Here is a 17,829-nt window from a genome sequence, read left to right on the forward strand (position 1 = left end):
GGTGGTCGTCTGATCACACCAGGTGAGCTTGTTGGGCCTGGATGCATTACTCCTGCTCCTCCTGGCCCACAAGCTGTGCAATAAAGGCACTCACCTCATGGATGTGGCCCTTCCTGCCTGCTTTCACCTGACGTAATTCAGAAACGATGAGAAACCCGTGCAGGTAAGGTTAAATTAATTTTACCTTTTTAATACACAAAAAATTAAGTGCCTCAACAATTTCAATGAGATACATTGCCACTTTAACAATATGACCACTGGCATTAAGTGGGGACAGGGCTTTTGGGTTTCGGATGCGCGGGCGCGCCTGGGTTAAACCCGGAAGTGGGGACGTTGGAGCTGGGATGCGGTCTCTTTTCAAAAAATCTGTAATTTACACTCTCACCTGCCCCCAGTCCAACTGTTCTTTGTGGTTAAAATTACACCCATACACTGTGTCCTTATGCTTATGTAATGCTTTGATTTGGTATTATTTAAAAATAGCAAAACTTGTGGTAATATGGGAAACAGAGAAGTAGAACTGATTGGAGCATAGAAGTTTCTGTTCAGTAAAGGCTGAGGAGTTGGAAAATGCAAAACTGAAGTGCTGCAGTGCCAGCACTGGCAAGAGTGTGTAATTATAGTGTGGTAAGTTTACATAGGCAGTTTCCATTATAAATGTGAAAAAAGGAATATATAGTGGAAAAAGTTGACACTAAAAAGACAATAGGGTGACAGTGGGAAGTAAGGTTTTACAGACAAACGTATGCAGACATAAGATTTTTAATATATCGTAGGTAGATTATATAACAACAATATACGTATCCGATCTCCTGGAGTTGGAGGATACACTAACTTATAGCAACAGGGATCTGATGATATTTAACACACAATGTATTATCAATTCACGGTGACTGATTATGTCAAATCATGTTATTACATGGCGTTCTGGGATTTTTACTGATGTTTTGGAGATCTTCAATCCTGTGTAGTTTTCTATCTTAATGATTATTATTTATGCCTTTACGTATGTGCTCAATTTTTTCACCTTGCCTTTTTAAAACCCAGATCGCACGGCAGGTATCTGGCATTTACCGACATTAGGGAATGAGGGAGGGGTGGTCACAGCGTTTAGCAACAATGGGGACTTGGACTAGGGGATGCCTTTGGGGTTTGACAGAACTGAGATTGCAGGTCCTGGGGTTTAGCAGCAATGAAAGTTGTAGTCCTGTTGTTCGGCAGCACTGGGGTGGATCCTGGGACTGGGGAAGAGGAACCTAAGCTTTGGCAGGAGTGTGGGGATGGAATGTGGGTTTATGCTCACTGGAGGCAGGGGGGCATCCTAGGGGTTGACAACACTGAGCAAAGATTGGGGGGTGGGGATGGGATGGGGACAGGTCCCAGGATCTAGTGACATTGGAAGTGGAATCTGTGGGTTTGGCAGGTTTGGGGAGGACCCTTGATCTGGCACAAATGGGTATGGGTGCCCCAGTGACTCACTGACTGAGAGAGAGGTTCTTGGGTTCTGGCAGCACTGAGTTGGATCCCCAGACTCTGGCAACACTGGGGAAGGGTGGCTTTGGGATGGGATGTCGGGAGTCTGGTGAAATTGGGTGAGGATACCAACCTTAGGGAGGGTTCACAACATCTCATGGCACTCGAAGGGCGTCCCAGGTTTGGCAGCATTGAGGCAGGGGATGTCCATGAGGTCTGACGGCTTTGCTGGGTGGGGGGGGGGGGGGGTTTAGACCCCAAAGTCTGGCAGCACTGGGGTAGTGTGAGAACCACTGCCCCCAGTCTGTAGTCTGACCGCTGACCTGTTCTCAACCACACAAAGCCCGTCGGCAGCTGAAGCTGATAGATGTGCTTATATTTGCAAGATATGTATGGTAAGAAAGAGAGATACTTACTTTTACAAAGCATGCTTAAAAAAACACTTGTGGTAGAAAGCCAACACTGCATTACCCTATGTTTGCTTTGATTCTGCAAAATTTTACTGTTTAATTACCCTGTACCTTGAGAAAATGAGCATTTGATTATTTTTGTAAGGTTTTATTTAATATAAATTCAGAATAAAATTAACCGTCTATTTTGTGTTCTGTTGTTTCTTGGAAATGACAGTTACATTGTCCAAGTGACCAAGACACAAGTTGTATTTATCACGTTTCAAACAGTCCCTTAGTCCATGGGTGGAGAATACAAACATGTTCAAAGAATGAAAAACAGCTAAAACTGATTTTATGCGAGAGACTTTGAAGGAAGCTGGTGGGAAGGAAGGAAGACCATGAGAGAAGAACAGCAACCGAGAACTAAAAGAATTAGAACTGAACCAGTAAATAGCCGAACTGCAGACGGCAGCTTGAAATGGAAATAGGAGAGATCTAACCTTTCACATAGTTCATGATTGTCTATACCCATTCGACTCCAGCAGTGCCTAGCTTGCAACATGAGAGTGACTCTGGTGACTGTTAACCAATGACTGCTAGTTCAGTAAACTGTAATTGTGTGTCATGTGAAATTTAAAACCATACCGAGTCGCAGAAGGATCTTGCCGTGTAAGTATTCTCACTTTATTCAGCTGTATGGGTCATTGTGGATTTGTCTGTCCACCATCATAGGATTTAATACACATGCGTTTTGCATTACATACAATCATAATTCCTGTTGTACACTTTAGTACAATGCAACTTTAAAGTTTAGACAACTGGATGCAGAGAAGGAGGGAACTTGAAGCTGATTTTTCTTTTTTATATGATTAGGGCTAGAATAGGAAAGAGTTTACTGTAGTACAGCTGTGATGTTTATGTAGCCCCAAAACAGAATCGGGGCAAATGCTGCAAATGCAGTTTAGAGACTGGAAGTAGTTATATATATATATGTATATAAACGTCTATATGTAGACAGATGCATCTGTGATGAATTGGGTTTCCACCTTGTTCGTTTCTTCAGCGCCTTTAGTAAAAAAAAATCCTCCAGGCAATTTGATTCAGGTCTTCAGCTTTTTGTTCAGTTTTTATTCAGTTTTAATAGAATTGCTTGATTCATTGTTGATTTTAACAGTCTCTAGCTGTGCATGTGCTTAACTATGGGGATGAAATTACTCTGTTAAGGTAAATGGACAAGCTGACTATGCATTAATGTCTAATAATATGGTATGCTGACATCAATGGCTCATTAGCAATTCTTGGCCAAGGTCCCAAAATGTCTCCCAGAACCAAACCAGACTAACAAAGGATAACTTATGGTTCCAGTGTAAAAGCTGTTTTTTTTTCCCGGTTTGTTAAATACCAATTAAAGGTGAAGATGCATATTTACTCATGCTTGCCCTTCCAGCCAACCTTATGTTAGCGATGCTTGGTATTGCTAATGCTTCCTACATTATAACAGTGGCTACATTTCAAAAGTACTTAATTTGCAGTAAAGCGCTTTGGGACATCCTAAGGTCATGAAAGGTGCTATATAAATGCAATTTCTTCCTTTTATAAAATTTGTGTTAAGGCAGCAGAAAGAGTGCCAGAGGTCCAGTGTAGAGCTAAAGACATTGGCCTGGAAATTGTTCATAAAATAATGGCAATGCTGACAGGGCTTACCGTTATTTCAGGGCTTTTGTTTGAAAGCTGTGCGGGAAGGACAACTCGCCGGCTGATTGAATGGACCAGCATGAACTTGCTCTTCTGCCCAGCTGGAAACAAACTAATCTCTCCATTTAAAAAAAGTACGCTGGCTTTTTTAGGTAAAAACTAACTTTTAACGGCATGTTAAGTTGGAATGGCTGCCAAACAAACTCTCTGGCACTGAAAATTAGCTTTTAAAAATGTGGAGTCTCACTGCTTCCGATTTTAATTGTTGTTGGACATTTATAAAAAATAAAAAATAAAAAAACATTTTTTTATCTTTTTCTGTCTCTTTTATCTCCATCTTTTAATTTGATATTTCTTACCCTCTCTTTATTTTGCTTACTATGATTCCTTCTATGATTCTATTGCAGGCAATTGGGACTAGCTTAGTGGTATAAACTGGGCGACATGGACATGTTGGGCCGAAGGGCCTGTTTCCATGTTGTAACTTCTATGATTCTATGATACTGTAACTGATTTTACAATTGAATGTAACTGATTTTACATTCAATTTACTGTTGTAGCTTTCACTTCCTGGTTCTGACTCTGTGCGGCTAATCAAGGATGTTTCTAGCTAATTAGTTGAGGGGAGAGAGAGATCCTTTCCCCGCTTTCACAATTCAAAGAAGCCTGGGAAAGGACGCTGCACTTTTTACAACTCACCATTAGATGAAGTTCCCGCACTAATGGCCACGAATAGTTTATAACTAACGAGCAGTGGGCAACGTTCGTTCACCGCTCAGTGCAATTTCCGGGTCATTGTAAAGGAGTGGCTGTATTGTTTCAGTCTACACAGCAGCACAAATGGATCAGCATGGACAGGTTGTTAGTGGTGAAGTAACAGAGGAGCGCCAAAGAAATTCGAGTCCATAAGTAGGTGGTCCACCAGAATCCACTACTGGAGCACTGTGTCTATTATCCATAACGGAGCTACCTCAATCTTGCCAAGAAGCAAGGTATGAGAGGCTAGACCTCAGTTTGGAAACTATACATGAATGACCTCCAGCCAAGGAGCAATGTCAGTGACAGTAGTAAAAGTAATGATGACACTCAACTTTTTTACCACAAACTATTGCCAGGCAACAGCAAGGATTACCCAGGTTACACATGCCATATTCAACATGCTGATGGATACAGTAAAATCTCTCGTGAGGAGAGACTGAAAACCTTTTAATGTATCATCCAGTACACTCATGTAGCAATGAGGCACCCGTACAGTAAACCATGGCATTCATTAACAGAAAAGAATACTACTCAGTGAACCACTGCCAAGAAAATCTGCATGTGAATGCACAGTTTGTGCAATGCTCGTAATTTCCATATCTTAAGGGAATCATGAATTCTCCAATTATTTTCTGGTGAAGACAAGTTGGATTGTTTTCTCTTTGTATATATAGATTATCCACTCAAATTGTGGCTCGTGACACCGTAACACAATCCCATACTCACTATCCAAGAGCCTCCAAAGATGTACATTTGAGAGGCTAGAACATTATTGAGGAGACAGTTGGTATGCTCAAACAGTTCTGAAGTTTGGCCTCTATAGTTTGGCCTGGAGAGACTTGGCAGCATGGTAGTGGTGTGTTACATGCTGCACAGCATAGCTGAAGAAAGAGGCAAAGGACAGTTTCAGCCATAACACAGATGGAGGAGGAAGGAGCATTGGATGATGGTGAAGAGCTAGCAGAAGCTCAGCAGCCACTTCGGGAGCAGTATGGGTTCGCTCAGCTCTGTTGACCAGACCATTCTTTACACAACATTTACTTCTTTTATATATATATAAATGACCATTCCTCAAGTTGTGCTATTTATTGATTTCCAAAGTGAACAATAATTCTAAAGTTTAAGATGATGTGTTGTATCTTTATTAAAAATAGTAGTGAACATGTAGCATGTGTTAGGGTCAGCTGTGGCTCAGTGGGTAGTACTCTCGCCTCTGAGTCAGAAGGTTGTGGGTTCAAATCCCACACCAGGAACTTGAGTACAAAATCTAGGCTGGCACTTCAGTGCAGCACTGAGGGAGTGCTCCATTGTTGGAGGTGCTGTCTCTTGGATGAGATGTTAAACCGAGGCTCCGTCAGTCCTCTCAGGCAGACAGAAAAGATCCGATGGCACTATTTTGAAGAAGAGCAGGGGATTCCTCCCCTGTGTCCTGGACAATATTTATCCCTCAACCAACATCACTAAAACAGATTATCTGGTCATATATCTTGTTACTGTTTGTGGGACCTTGCTGTGCGCAAAATCGGCTGCCGTGTTTCCTACATCACAACAGTGACTACACTTCTAAAGTACTTCATTGACTGTAAAGTGCTTTGGGACATCCTGAGGTCATGAAAGGCACTATATAAATGCAAGTTTTGCTTTCTTTCTTTAATGTGATGTGCTGCTGTGCCTATCCCTTGTGATATGTGAATTTTTGTGCTGTGGTATTTCTACTCTACTACACTGAGGTGACAGACTGCTGGAGAGATTGTGAATGCTTCCTCAGTGGTCTTCTGTGGACCTGGTTGTAATTCCACTTAGCTTGAGGTAGTGCTGCTTGTGTGTCAAGAGTTGACTGTCCAGTTCCAGCTATGCAGCTTGCTTGCTATCTTTTGTTGCTTGTCCAGAGGCACGTAGAGGCATGGGACTGGTGACAACTTGAGACCCACCTGCTTGCTCAGTACCAAGAGCTGCATGGCCCTGCTGGAGATTGGGTCATGACATTGGCCACTGCCCTGTTCGAGTACAGAGCACTGCACTGCCATGAGATCTCTGAATGTTTCACTTGTGATTCTCTGGAGTCCGTCCCAAGCACACTGCAGATGGCTGTTGTTGAATCATGGGTGTAAACACCTTGACATCTTTAATGGGGGAATTCCTGAAAGATGCTCCAACTGTGCTTGCTGCTTTTATGCCTGAGGAATCTCCTGTTGATGCCACTGGCACTGTATGCTGTGTAATGACAGTCCACTGAGCAGTCCACTTTTTCTTCATAACCATATACAACTGGTTAGCAGAATCGACAAGAGTGGCAAACCTAATTTGTGAGGTGGTCTGCAAGGAGGCAAGTGATTGATGCACCTGTTTGTTCACAGGCAGCCTGGAGTGCAGTTCCCCCTGACCCTTGGTCCTTTAGCAGCGTAAACATGACTGTAGTTTGCCTAACACTGTAATAAAGCAAATGTACTGAAGTGATATGTAGCATGACTGACATTAGGTAAAATGTATTACTGATGCTGAAGGATACAATACAATATTACACATATGCAATGATTGTAATACTATTTACTTACCACTTTATAAACCTTGTTTATGATGCAAATAACGTTGTCCTTCCCTCCTCAAAACCTCTCATTCTTAGCTGTTTTTAGCCCTGCATCTCTAGGTGGATTTACAGTATTTGCTTACTCTACAAGTTCATTTATTTATTTTACTCTCCTTCCCTCCCTAAACATTTTTCTCAGTTATTTAGATTATTATAAGACTATTTTCTTCTTCCCCTTACTCAACACAGTGGATATGTAATTCTTTCCGAAGCTGGTTTAATGCTACACCAAGGAGTTTTCTTTCCTACATTTGAGCGTCTAATGAGCAGCGTGAATGAACAGGTGGTTATTTGCGATGGTCCTGTCATGACTGGCTGACTGACTAAAATGGCAGTGTCTCTGGCTCAGCTTCAAACCGCCTCATAAACATGCCCCTCTGGCCCTGGAAAAATCAGTCCCCCTCAGCAATGCACAAAAACCACCTAATACAGGAACAACACCTTTAGCTCAGAGTTTTTATGTAACAGTTTAACTGCTACACAATGCTGAAAAAATTATATCTGTATTTTTTTTGCTTTTTGTCACCTGCGAATCATGATTGTCGTTTGCAAATTTTCTGCCGGGTTGTCATGTAACAGTGGATGTTGTGGTGCAGGCAGAGAGACATGAATTCTCGAACTACCATGAGACATCTCCCTCACACACAAACTGGATTCAACAGGAGCAGAACCCCGTATAAAACACTGGAAAGAAGAATGTCTTTTTAGTTTTGATGTTTGCTGTTGCTGTTCACACCTCACAACTGTTTGTGCCTTTTCTGTCTGGTTGTCATGTGACATGCCGCACTTCGGAGAAGGTGAAAAATTTCAAATCTTATGATACATCAAACACACGTGCACATACAATTTGACAAGAGAGAACAATCCCATTGAAGAATGCAAGTTTTGAAACAGAGCCCAACTGAAGGCCCCAAGCCACAAAGAGTTTTATGGGTCGGTGTAGTCGGGGATTTCAGTAGGATAGTGGTAACCTCTCCAGCTGCTGCCTCGGCTGAGATCAGATAACTGAACAATTAAGCCCGGGACTTTCCTACTCTGAAAGGTTCAGTTCTACAATGAGGCTTTGGGGAGTGAGATCTGAGTTTAATTAATATTGATGGGGGGAGGGGATATGAGTGAATTTATACTAATATATACGGTGTAAAACAAATCTGAACTTTTTTGGAATTTTCCAACCAGTGACTTCAGTAAGCTCAGTGAGAATAATAAAAATCTTTTGGAAGCCAAGAATTATATATTTAGACTTCAAATGTGACAAAACATTTATTTTCCAGGAATTTTGGTTTCGACTAATAGTGCTTCTTTTGAGGTATGTTGCTTTTCCCCCTATTCTTTGCCAAATACAGTATAAAAGCCTGTCTGACTATGGGCTATTAAATACTATTTCTGTCTCTTTTGAAGGAACCTAATTGGGGCCGTGGTTTTCCCAGTGAAGTCACATGTCCAGATGAATGAACCAGGATTCCATTTTGTTCCAATTTACTTTGGCTTTCTTTCAGTTTCTTCTGTGCTTGGACTTAGCAGCCCTTTTGGTTTGTTTTCCTGATTTAATATTGCTGTGAGAATGCTTGGAAATGGAACTTGATCTGGTGCCTCTGTCCTCACTGTGTAAATAGAAAGCAAATTGATTTCAGATGAGTGTGTATTCACTCTCCAGTGTCAACAGCCAAAAGCTTGAGGCTGGAAATGAATGTCAGCATGCACGTGCAACCCCACCCACATATAAATTCAAAATATGCCTTGAATTTAAGGGATATGGAGCAACGGTGGGTAAATGGAGTTGAGGTACAGGTCAGCAATGATCTTATTGAATAGCGGAACAGGCTTGAGGGGCTGAATGACCAACTCATGCCAACTCATGTTCCTATGCATTGAGCTTTCAGATAAGTAAACCTAATTCTACATTGGTGAAATGTGAAGCACAGACCAAAAAAGGGCCCTTCAACAACAACTACTATTACTACTACTGCTTGCATTTATATAGCGCCTATAACATAGTAAAATGTTCCAAGATGCTTCAAAGGAGCGTTATCAAACAAAAGCAATAAAGCAAAAACTTCAGCCCGTTAAACCTATTCTTTGCATAGATCCTGTCCCATAATGGATACTACCATTTATTTAATCTTCTGAGCAAAAGTTTTGCAGAATTTCTCCTTAATTTCCAGAGATAGTTGAGCAAAATTCCATTTTCTCAATCTACAGTTTCATTTTAACTCTTCAAGCCTGGCTGGTTATTTTCCACAGTGATATTTCCATGGTTCCTGCAGCACAAGAACGATCATGTGCTTGGAATATTTGACTATCTCTGTTTATAGTGATCTCTAAAACCTTCAATACTATTCCTAACCAAGCAAAGTTGAGCCACTAGTTTCATAATTTATAGTTAACCCAGTTTCATAGTTAACCCAGCTTGCATATAAGCAGCACACATAAGTACAAACGCAGTAAACAGTCACACATGAACTTGGCCATTGGAAGTTCTACCCTTGACTATCAAAGCTGGAAAAGGATTTCCTTTCCTAGCATTGGCATCTATTACCTTGATGACAATTAGCTTACCAAAACATTTTAAAGGAGCATTTCAGCCACAGGACTATCCACATGTCTCTCATGTTTGTACAAAAATATCTCACCTCAGTAACATTAAAAAAAAACACCAGGTTTTAACCAAAATTCATATTTGCGTAGTTTACAAAGGGCTCATCAGGCTCTTCCTTCTCATTTTGAACCTGGGCCTTCTGGAAATTATATGTTTCCATCTGGAAATTGTATGTATCCAGATCTACAGCCCTATTACAAGCTGATCCCTTCTCCAGCAGGCCTACTCTTTTATTATTAAACAAACAAAACTGGTCATGAATCTGTCTTCCTGTACTAGGTTAACCCTCAGAGGACTGCTGCTGGAATAAGCTTGTGATGCTTTTATGCAGCCAAAGAAAAGGTGAATTAGACACTGTATTGTGATGCTATATTTTGTAATGGTGAATGCTGTTTTTTGGAAGGATAACTTAAAAAATTAATAAATAATTGCAGATTCTAGGTAATGTAAATTTTTTTCAACTTGTTTAATTTCTTCATTACTGCCTTTGGTTTGCAAAATCTACTGTGGTTTGTCTCATTGAAACCAATGGGGAAGTAAAACTGAGTGACTTTCCCTAAACAAGCAGCAGCTTTCAGGTGAATTTTGTGGTTGTGCGTTGCATTTTTCTAAAGAAGGATCAAGGGCACTCTCCAGATGTATTTTGTGTTTAAGTTGTGGGCACATCTTTGAATCCAAAATGGTTTAATGGAGTTCTCTTCATGTTAAGTTGTTTTACTACATTTAATGCATCCTGTTGTGACCTCCTCCACAATCACTTGTTAGTGGATTACAGCTTTCCTAAGATTGAGTGAACATCAAGGGGAAGACCCCATCTCTCTTCAAAAAGCTGCAATAAAACAAAGCTTTAAATTAATGTGCATGAACAGGATTTTAGAGGTGATCTAAATGCCAAATGAAGGATACTGTACAGGGAAGTGGCTGGCCAGGAGTGATTGAGGCACAGGATGAGGGATTGATGACAATGAAGTGTTTTATGTTTATCATCATTTTCTCAAAATCTCTAGTGATAACACCATACATGTCCTAATACCATACATGAATTAACTTGTAATAGTCTTTATTATAGACTGGTTCGTATATAAAAGGTATCTAAGTACTAGCCCTATAATTACTAGTATAAGTGAGATTTTGCTATGTATGAATCATCCACAGAGAGACAGCATTGGAAAGAATTGTTTAAAGGGACAATGTGGATTTGGAAGTGGTTACTTACCATTCACTGAATGTATTCAGCTAATGTGAAGCTATTGTCAACCAAGCCAATCATGTACTGGGAGACAGTCCAAGGACATTTGATTGTGTTAAAACAAGTTATTGTAACCTTATAGCTCATCATGAGGTTACATTTAGAACATTGTGTGTAATTTTGGATATCCTATCTTTCTAAAGAGATTAGTGCGTTGGAAAGTGCCCAGAGAAGAATGACTAGAACATTTCTGGTTTTGGGGCTTTACGTTCCAGGGAGAGACTCACAGAACTTTTTATTTCAGGAACGATGATTGAGGAGACATTATCCAGGTTTTTGAAATGCTGAGAAGAATGGTCAATGTAGATATGAGCTGGTTATTTAACTTGGATTCTGAATGCAGAACTCGAGAACATGCATATCTAATGAACAGGTCTCAAGCGAGACTTGAGATCAGGAGTGGGAGCCCTGGCTGTTTATTTTTTCACACCCTAGTTCAGGGCCACTTAGGCCAAATGTAGTATCCCCACTGCTGCCCCAGATGAAATCAACAACTCAGTGGACACAAAAGATTAAACCTGGGACCTTCCTGCTCTATCTGGCTTAGTGCACCCTGGGGAGGAGGGAGTTTGCATTTAGTCATTGGATGTCCCTTCAGTTGGGGGTTTTCAGCAATACTCATTAATAACCCTCCCCCCGCCTCCTCTGACACCTTAGCTCAGCCCCTGCCATATTGGTTGCCATGGAAAGTTTGTGTCACATAGGCCCATGATGCTGGGTAGGCTGAAAAGCATAGGATAAAAGACGATGTGAATCAAGAATTAGTGGTTAGATAATGCCAAGATTGCATTTTAAAAGCTTTTAGATTGTAGGAAGAAAGGAAGACTGAGGTCCTGGAAAAGAATGCCATTGCAATTCGTTCAACACAGTGAGGCTGTAGGAGGAGGAGCAATGATAAAATAGATTGTTTTAAGCTTAGGAGGAACAAGAGAGGAATGTTCAGAGGAGAAAGGACCATAACAAGTAGAGAGCGAGGAATGGTTGCGACATAGAGAGATTTTTTTGTGTATATTTGCTAACGTAAATTTTTTTACAAATATTTGTCCCTGTAGCTGTTCACAAATTAAATAATACTTAGTGATTCACCATTATACTCTGGCTCCCTCGTGCTATTGACTTCAGTGGGTAGGAAAATTGGGCGGGTGTATAATGGAGGGCCGACCCACTATCGTGTTTTCTACCGCCACTAAAAGTGACCAACTTCATTCAATCCCATTCCATCTCACTGTTAATGGTTTATATTAAAGAAATGATCATGCGAAGAACAGAGAGGCTGAAGCATGAGAGAGGCAATTGGGCAGATCCATTATTTAAGGTCCAGCAAGAGTGTTATCATTTCCCCCCTGCTTTTGCCAAAAGTAAAATTGCTAATTATTACTAATCCCTTTACAACAAAACTTTATCAGGACTAGTCCATTTTGAAGGGTAGTGGTGAGTACAGCAAGAGCTATTGACCTCTCTGTCTCATGGTGTGTGATCACTGCACTATGTGGTAATGAATGGAGTATTACAAGGCATCTGAATAATATATTTCTTAAACGAAAAGTACTTTCTGATTGCCCCAGAAAGGCCCTAGTGGCTTGCATTTTTGTTAAAATGCTGCCCTTTGACCTTTCAGCTCGTGGAGGAAATGGTCTCTGAATTTCTTATATATCACAAGAGGCCATTTCCTTCCTCCATGTGCTGAAGGCAGTGCAAAAGTGAGCTGGAAGAGCATTTAAATATTCATTTATATTTATTTGTCAGAATTACATGAGGCTTCATATCTCTGGATAAATTGAATTAATCCTTGTTTGGTATGGGCTTTATAAACCATGCTAGAGACGCCCTCAAAAATCTTAACCACTACAAACTTTATAGCATTCAGTAGATCTTAACATCCCTCCCCTCTAAATTAAAGGGAAGTTTGCTTAGTAACATCAAAATATGTGTCTGTAGTGACACATCCTGTTTATTACTACTTTCTGCTGCCTTTCCTGATCTGTCCTTACTTTCCTGGCTATGGTTTTTTTTTCCTACTCCTTTGTCTACCCTCTCGAATGCTTCAACTTAATCTTTCTGCTTCTGCTTGCTATGGAGATTAGAGAGAGTTTGAGGTACCTTGTGGGTTATGAGGCAAGCCCCTTCTGCGTAACATTAATGAAACTGATGGCTACACAGAGCCATTTCACCGAGACTAAAGAGGATGTCTCCTGCACAGAACTATACCTCACCCTCAGGTGCAAACAGCAGTGGAAAGACAACACAGGGACCAAAAAGGTGGAGATGGGGCAGGAGAAACCAGAGGTGAGAGAGGAAAAGCCAGAAGAAACTCTCCAATATTAATCTAAAATTATTTCATTCAACCCTCTCCAGTTGCAATCCACAGATTACACTTCCATGGTCCAATGAGATTAGGGCCATTGTATTCCATAGGGCATTTGTGACTCAATCTCCAATTCACTTAGTAAGTAGATATTCATCCAGTTTCTTTGTCTTCTATCTAAAGTATGATTCATGAGAGCATACTTGTTTCAACTGCAGAGGAAGATTTGTGTTGAAATCAATTGGAAAAGTAACCAGATGGTGCATTGTTTATCTGCCTATCCATTGTAAATGAGTTACATTTGTAAAAACTCCATGTGTAAGCCCAACATTCTCTGACAAGAGGGTGTTGCTGGCTTGACTTTGTGCTGTTGCTCTGTACCAGCCACCAATGGACCTTTTGCAACCCTGTTGTTCAATAGATAATCACTTAACCTGGTTGTAAGTTTTACAGAGCACAAAATTCTCCAGTTTGTGCCAACGTGAAGGATAAATGCCAATTAGGACGGCCATTCAGCCATTTCAGATCATTCATCCAGAAAAGAAAGCCGACAGTCCCTTCATCAAAGCATCCAACTAGCTTGACCTGCATCACCCTATCTGGGAACCTCTCTCATGTACAGATCCCTCTTTGTGGGAATTTTTCATATCAGCCTACATTTACTGTTAACCAGTTTGAACATCTGCAGCCTTGACCTCACTGTTATGACTTACCCTGAACTAATGTTCTGGTTCTGCCTTTTCCTCACCATTCAGTATCTTCGCATATGTTTATACTACAACTTTATTCATCACTGCAAAGCAGGTTCTGCTTCATATAGATATTGCAGTATAACTCCAGAAGCGTTGCCCAACTCGACTTTGGAGCTCAGTGCTGTGACTACTACCCCATGGAGGAGGTAGTCTTGTATCAGGTTTGACATTACATGCATGATAACGCCAGTGTATTATCAAACTTAGTTGGAAAAAGTGCTGAGGGGATCCTTCCCATCAAAACATTTATATTTAAATGGTGGGAGTAAGTAGGCAACAGCAGCCGTCTTTCCTAGGCAGGAGAACCACAGTTGACATTTTACTAATGTGTTCAGGGTAGTAATGATTCTAATTTCCAGATTCTTTGACCCTTGGCCACTCTCATATGTTTCTGAAGTTCCTGCATTCTTCTCAGTGGATCCCCACATTTTTCTTGCTACTGGTTTTGTAGAGTTCATTCCTCTTTCTCATTTAATTTCTGATCTTGTTTATCCATTTAACGTCATGCTTGGTTAGCATATTTTTGCTGGTCCATTTTTCTTCTGAATGCTTCTGAAGGTATTCCATTTGTCCTTGAATAATAAGCAGTTTCCTCCCAGGCGATTTATTTCAGCTCTTCCCTCATACCCTTGAATGTGGCCCTCTTAAAATTGTACACCTGAGTATTGATTCTTGGCATTGCTGAATCCCAGAGGATTTCAAATTTAATAATGTCAGCCAGGAGTACCACGATTTCCCTTCTCTCTCTATGCTGTCAAGTTCACTCATTACCAAGTTAATCAGAGGACTTTCTTTATACACTGGATCATGAACCAATTCTGCATTATTTCTACTGACTGAAGCTCTAAACCATACCCCACCAAGCTGCACTACAGTCAGAACTTTTCACATAAATGAGGTAGCTGTGCCAAGCACAAGGCTCAATATCCCCAAAGAACATGAAGTTTACCCAGCAAGGTTAGGAGAGGTCTGACACTTCAGTTCCCAATGTCTGTGATGGATGAGGATACAGCCTTTTAAAAAAAAAGGAATGCTGGAGGGCATACTTAAAAACTTTATTTGAACCTCTCGGTCATGGAAAGAAATAAGAGGCAATTGTGCTTGAGGGCGTAAGATTAATCAAAGTGACAAGATCAAGAGGTAAGAGAATTAAATGGCAACCACATCAAAAGTGACATTTCATCTCACAAAGGGTCTGTAGGCAGGCCAACATTGGGGGAGCCTACACTGTAAAATGCCATTAACGAGACAAAGATCTTTTGTCTAAAATTGCCTGCAATCAGTGGGCACAGAATGGAGTCTGTGCTGACTGTAGTGTGTGGAAGAGCTATTGCTTCCCCACACCACCCTGCCAGTGTCTTAGTTTCTTATCTTTGCTGTTAATTTCACTAAATGAGAGATATTACTGTTTTCTGAAATAGTTGCATGTATTTTAAACATTTTTGAGAGTAAATGATTTGGGGAAAGGCAAGCTGGTGCAGCTTGTTAATGTCCTGTGCTCAGATTGATAGTTTGCAGATTTGTATCAGGTCCCCGGTTGTTAAGTTATCCAATCTAAGTCGTGGTCTAGTGTGGAGGCATTGAGTGGAGGGTGGGCACAGCCACACAGAAGAAGGCAAGGAGCTTTTATTGGATGGCTGTACTGAGTCATTAGGGGAAGCCTAGTAATGGTCCTATTGGTATGGGGAAAGTCTACAGTACAGGACGATTTTAGGGGAAAATATAAAAGTGCCTCACAAAAGCAACTTTTTTTTAAAAAAAAAAGCTTCACCTGTAATTAAGTGTCCTGGCAGCATGTACACATGTTAAAAGGGGAAAAGACACATAGGTTAGAGAGATTCCTGTATTTTACAAGAAAAAATATGTCTCGAGTCAGTGCAGGAAGGAAAGTCCCAAACCGGCTAAATCAGCTTGCTTTATCATAGAATCATAGAATTGTACAGCACAGTAGGAGGCCATTCAGCCTATCGTACCTGTGCTGGCTCTTTGAAAGAGCTATCCAATTAGTTCTACTCCTCTGCTCTTTCCCCATAGCCCTGCAAATTTTCCTTTTCAAGTATCCAATTCCCTTTTGAAAGTTGCTATTGAACCTGCTTTCACCACCCATTCAACTAGTGCATTCCAGATCAGAACAACTTGCTGTGTCCTCTGGTTATCGACTCTCCTGCCACTGGAAACACTTTCGCCATATCTGCTCTATCCGAATCCTTCATAATTTTGAACATAATTTTAAATCTCCCCTTAACCTTCTCTGCTCTAAGGAGATCAATCCCAGCTTCTCTAGTCTCTCCACGTAACCAAAGTCCCTCATGTTTTCTGCCTGGTTCCAAAATGCTGCTTCACTTTCGCCTCCTGCTCCCAGAAGAAATAAAACCACACAAATAACAGAGTGGGTAGATTAAATATTTGGGACACATTTAGTGGGTTATGTTTCTTCATTACTTAGCAAATTATCACCAGAGCAATATCATTGCTCATGTGTAGTCTTCAGTTATGCACATACAGGGAGTCTCACAAGGAAAAAGTCCACTGCCATTTAGGAAAATACAAGGAAAAACTGCAAAGTCTACAAGGAAAAGCAGTGTACATGGATAACATACTCAGCTCCATTCATCTAAAAGGAAGAGATATAATTTGTTTTGTAGTACAAATCAAATCTTTTTGCAAAATGCTGCTTTAATAGTTACAAGAATATGAGTCCTTATGACTGATTGAAGAGCTCAGTATATCACATTTGTTCTGGCTCCACTCTAGTTTATAGATAAATACGTAACCCGTTGTTGGTTCAGAATCTGGCCAGGGTTTGTCGATCTATTCCTTCGAACATAAACATGCATTTATTATTGTACATTTAACGTTAATTACTGAACCAAGCCTCTGTTGTCAAAATCCAACATTTGTTGCGCCTTTTATTAAAGCCCAGTGTTGAGAGCCCTGAGTGTGAGCTGCAAATGTAATAACTTAAATTATATTCCTCTCTTCACTGGACGGTGCCCTGGATTGAACAGATTACGAGGAGTATGTCTGAGATTTTGCTCACGGAGGACAGGAGAACAATATAAATTTGATACACAGATCACTAAAATGTAGTAGGTACAAAAAATAATCAAATAATAGCGGTCTAGAATGTAATGGGGAGAAAGTTTTGCTACAGCTATACAAAGCCCTTTTAACCACATCTGGAGTACTGTGTACAGTTCTGGACACCGCACCTTAGAAAGGATACACTAGCCTTGGAAGGAGTGGAGTGCAGCGCAGTTCACCAGAATGTTTACCAGGGTTCCAAGGGTTAGATTATGAGGCGAGATTATGTAAACTAGACTTGTATTCTCTGGAATTAGAAGGTTAGGGGATGATTTGATTGAGGTTTTTAGGATTTTGATAGGGTAGATAGATAGAAACTTTTTCCGCTGGTGGGGGAGTCTAGGACAAGGAGACATAACCTTAAAATCAGAGCCAGGCCATTCAGGAGAGAAGTTAGGAAACACTTCTTCATGCAAAGGGTTGCAGAATTGTGGACCTCTCTCCCACAAAATGCAGTAGATGCTAGCTCAATTAATAATTTTAAATCTGAGATCGATAGATTTTTGCTAGCCAAGAGTGTTAAGGGATATGGAGCCAAGATAGATGGATGGAGTTCGGATACAAATCAGCCATGATCTCATTGAATGGTAGAACAGGCTAGAGAGGCTGAATGGTCTACTCCTGTTCCTATATTCCTATATAGGAATCTAAAGTTTATTACATGCTGGATTTTGAAATTAATATGATCACTTCACTGAAAGACCCATTAGATTTCTGAGTTGAAGATTTCCATTGATAATGTAAATCCCCAACCCAAATTAACCCTATAGATTCTCAAGAAAATGAATAGGGGAATAATGGACTTTTAAAGTGGATCTACACTATTAATATGCCCCAACATTAATTGCTCAATACTTAGCTGAAGCATATTCTAACAGCAGGACCCAACTTTTAAGAAAACATCTAAATCATGGTTTTATTTTATTTTAAATAG

At 40.5% G+C, this 17,829-nt stretch overlaps 1 protein-coding gene across 2 annotated transcripts in view; it reads left to right on the forward strand.

The window, feature by feature from the left end:
- LOC137344412 (signal peptide, CUB and EGF-like domain-containing protein 3) overlaps positions 1-17,829 on the forward strand; it is a 286,841-nt gene that overhangs the window by 118,722 nt on the left and 150,290 nt on the right. The window contains exons 1-2 of one of the 2 annotated variants that reach the window (XM_068007358.1): positions 563-627; positions 2,101-2,534. The exons of the other annotated variant lie outside the window; for it this stretch is intronic. The gene's annotated coding sequence lies outside the window, so the exon portion shown is untranslated. Of the gene's footprint in view, positions 1-562; positions 628-2,100; positions 2,535-17,829 lie in introns of those variants that run through there. 2 annotated transcript variants of the gene reach the window in all.

The sequence above is a fragment of the Heptranchias perlo genome, chromosome 27, assembly GCF_035084215.1.
Source record: "Heptranchias perlo isolate sHepPer1 chromosome 27, sHepPer1.hap1, whole genome shotgun sequence".
Taxonomy (NCBI): Eukaryota; Metazoa; Chordata; class Chondrichthyes; order Hexanchiformes; family Hexanchidae; genus Heptranchias; species Heptranchias perlo.